Genomic DNA, 4,272 nt, shown 5'->3' on the forward strand with positions numbered 1-4,272 from the left:
CCAAGCTAGTTTCTAAGTGTTAAAGGTTGCTTTTAGCATCAATTTTAAGCATAAAAATAACAGTTTTTCAACTGTTATCACTACTCCAGCTCTACTGCCCTGGGTTTGCTGCTTTGGCCAATCCACCACATTATGGAACTCATTCATATTCCACTTGTGTGCTGGGGGTGTATCATATAACCCAATAATCATCTCAGCAATTGCCACATGTCCTCTGTGAATGGGCTGCATTTGTGCACCTATAAGAGACATGTACATGTCTCTCATCTGGAAGGGCTCTGCCTCATAAGTCTCTGCAGATACCTGACTCTATGCTGTTCTTCTTTCTGTACGAGGACGTTGTGGTGGAACTGGCTGAGCTTCCTCCTCTCCTTCACAATATTGCCTATAATAGGCCTCATCAATGGATTTTCTCGGCCTCTCCAATGGTGGAGCAGAAGTATCCACCCCAGCTATCTTGCACAGGTGTGTAACCAAGGAAGGATGCCCTAAAGGTATCTTGTTGTTCATTGTGTTGGCACACATTTGTATTTCATTGGAAATCACTTGGCCAATGTTAATGCTCATATTTTTGAGCACATAGTAGAGGAGAAGTGCCTTGCTGAGAGTGATGTCTGAAACATGCGAACACGGCTGAATGTTGGCATGGGAGAATGCCATCCAATACTTAGCAAGAGGAGTGAAATCAGTCCTCCTGATATTCACCACTACACCATTTCTGTTCCTCTGGAAGTGTCCTCCAGGTATACATAGAACACTCTTCACATCATTAAGATCAGTGCCTTCCTCCATACAAAGAGCAATGGCACTACTCTCCAACACATTCAATACCCAAAAAGTTGTTGATAGAGTTAGGATCAAACCTAATAGTGTGGCCTCCAACATAGCTTAGGTAATCCTCAGCCGGATAGTCACCCAACTTCCATGCGTTGGTGTAAAATTCTTTTACCACTACTATATTGGCTAGTGCAGGGTATGTGGCCAATCTCCTCCAGTTTCTTCCCATCAGTTGCTCTCCAAACTGAGGAGCAAAGTTAGGTATCATTCCAGCTTTCCTCTCCATCAGGAGTCTCCTATCTTGAACAATCTTAAAATGCTTTTCATGTTTGCAAGATAAGAACCTACTAGAATGAGGTTGTTCAGGTTCCTTGTCTTTCCTCTTGGAGGTTGTGGTCTTCAATCTTTTGCTTGAAGAGGATGCCATCCCTACATGAAACACAAATTACAAAACCACAAAACATGTTGTTAATCATTAGTAAACCATAAACAACACCCCAAATCCATGCTAAAACACCGCTGAGAGTTAAAAGAACCCCTCAGCGCAACCAGTGCACCAGGCCAGCAAGAAAAAGAGGCCAAAAACCAAGTCTGTCAGAATCGCACTCAGGGGTAATTTCCGTTGAGCGGCGATTCTGCAGATTTTGAAAAATCCATTTTTTAACACTTCCTAACTCCACCCACATGCAATTTTCATACTTCCAGACCAAAATCAAGCATTTTAATTGGTTCATTCATCAAATCATGCATAGAAATCAAAATCCCTAAAGAATCATGCTTTGAACATCCAAATTCATACCAATTCATGTTTTCAAGAACCCTAAAACGAAAAATGCTTGACTTACTTAGGTGGAGATACTAGATGAGTAGAAAATGATCTACAAATATGAAGAACAACCCCAACAATGCTCTCTCCAAACCCCAAACTTAGATGGAAAACTAGTAAGAAAGTTAGTGGAAGAGAGATTTTGTAAAGGGGAGTGAAGGTAAAGATGTAGAGAACTCTTAGAAAAGTGTTTAAGAGTGTGTGAGAGGAAATAAATCTGAAAATGAAACCAAAAACGCACCCTAAAGTATAAAAATACCCTAATGGGCTCGGGTCCCGCTAAAGGGTACCCGAAAAAAGCATTCTGCAGAATTACCGCTCAGCGGAAATTTCCGCTGAGCGACACTTGAGTGAGATGTTTTCTTTCTTCCTAGCTTACCCTAGGTTGCTTCCACTCCTGCCTCTCACTCAGTCCATGCATTTAAGTTCTCAGATAACTCATACATTCAGTTCCTACCATGCAACTAAAGCAAGATCAAAATAAACAATAAAGACAAAATAAATCAATTGGGTTGTCTTCCAGGTAGCGCTTGTTTAACGTCACGAGCCTGATCTAAAATCCACCAACACCCATCAGTAGGTGCAATTTTACCTTACCAACACCCATTAGTAGGTGTAACAAACCTGTCAATAAACCTAGTATCCTTCAGTAGATACTTAACCACCTAGCATCCATCAGTAGATGTTAACCTAGAAAGTTTCAACATAAAAGTAATGTCCAAAAATTACAACCAATATCAAAAAATAAAATAATGTTCTTAAATTACTGGGGTTCCTCCCAGAAAAGCGCTCTTTTAACATCAATAGCTTGACCCAGTAAAGCTCATGTTCCATCTTCAATGTTGGTGTCTATCTTTCTATCATCACACCAACTCATCAGCTGCTTCTGGTCCACCTCTTTGACTCTTCTTGAATGTGGAGAGTCAATTTCTATCACTCCATCTTCCTTATAGTCTTTAACAATCCACAACCTATTTTTGAATCTCACATGTTTACCAAGTTTGGGTTTTGCTTGCCTTGAATCATCATGAACCGTCCTTCCTTTGCTATCTTGATCTTCTTCCTTATCTTGAAACAAAAAGCAATTTTTACCTTTGAAGCTTGGCTTTGAATTTGTAGAACTAGTCATGGGCACATCCTGACATGTAGCTTTATAACTAGTCTTTGTCTGTTGTTTCTCTTTGAAGACATCAATAACCTCATTTTTTCCTCGGTCTTGAAACACCACTATTCCTTCATCTACATCAATGATGACTTTAGCCGTTTTCATAAACGACCTTCCAAGAATAATAGGAACCCTTTCATCCTTCATCTCGATCAATACAAAGTCCACCAAGAATTTTAGTTCTCCAACACAAACCATAACATCCTCTACTATACCATACGGATTCTTTGAAGAGCCATTCGCCATTAACAAATTCATCTTTATAAGCTTGACTTTAAGATCACCCATTTGTTCAAGTAAAGAATAAGGCATTAAATTAACGCTTGACCCTAAATCAAGTAGGGCTTTATTTACCTTTTTCTTTTCTATTACACATGGAATGGCGAAACTTCTTTGATCTTTCTCTTTTGGAGGGATTAGTTGATAACAGTTGAAAAACTGTTATTTTTATACTTAAAATTGACTTCAATTACAACCTTTATGACTTAGAAATTAGCTTGAACTCATGATTTTGTTGAATTGTTGGAAATAAGAGAGTTGAAGGTGAATTTAATGGTTTTGTGCTAGATTCCCTTGATTTTGTAGGCTAATTGAATGGTTTGAAAGAAGAGTTGAAGTACCGAATGATTGAAATGTAGAAAAATCCACCAGAAACCAGAAAAGTCAACCAGTCAACCAGAAAAGTCAATCAGTCAACCAGAATGCAGACAAGTCAACCAGAGTGTAGAAAAAGTTGCGACTGAGTGGCGTTGAGCGGTAATTTCCGGTGAGCGCCAGTTTTCAGGTGCCGAAATCACCGCTGAGGGACAAAACCAGTAGCTGAGGGGCAAAAGTGAAGTGTCGCACTTGCCGCTGAGTGACACTTTTGTGGGCTTGGGCCTAATTTTCTGTATTTTTTTAGAATAATATATAAGCTTTAGGACGTCCTAGGGTTTTGGATCTTTGGCTGTGACGAAGCAAAAACACACTTTTCACCCCTTGGGGGTAGAATTGAAGATGGTGACGACTCTCCTCTTCTCTTTCACGGGTTTTTCTATCTCTTCCATTCTTTCATTCCATTGTTCATCTTGTTCTTCCATGACGATGGAGAACTAAACTTATTTTGTTGTTAGGGAATCAATGTAAATCCTTATAAACTCTCTTGTATGGAATTTGTTCTTCAAAATCATCTATATGATACATGCTTTCTTTCCTTAATAGTTAGGGTTTTTCCTCTTTGCTTAAAGCATGCATTGTTTAACTCATTCGATGTCATGATTATTGGTTTTGTCGATATGGGAACGTACGGGGAAATCTAGATCTGGGGAATCTCTCCCAACAGTATATTATAAACCTAGACATAGGAGTATGATGGGTCATTGCCTTTAAGCTTCTGCTCACTATAATGCATCATTAATTGCTAGGGAGACAAGACATTGTAAACTAGTGATTATGATTAGGCTTTCTTCGCCGAGACATCTAGTTTAAAGTTAGAAAGTGGAATTAACATTAATGAAAAGAATGA

Source organism: Vigna angularis, chromosome 5 (assembly GCF_016808095.1).
Source record: "Vigna angularis cultivar LongXiaoDou No.4 chromosome 5, ASM1680809v1, whole genome shotgun sequence".
In the NCBI taxonomy this organism is placed as follows: Eukaryota; Viridiplantae; Streptophyta; class Magnoliopsida; order Fabales; family Fabaceae; genus Vigna; species Vigna angularis.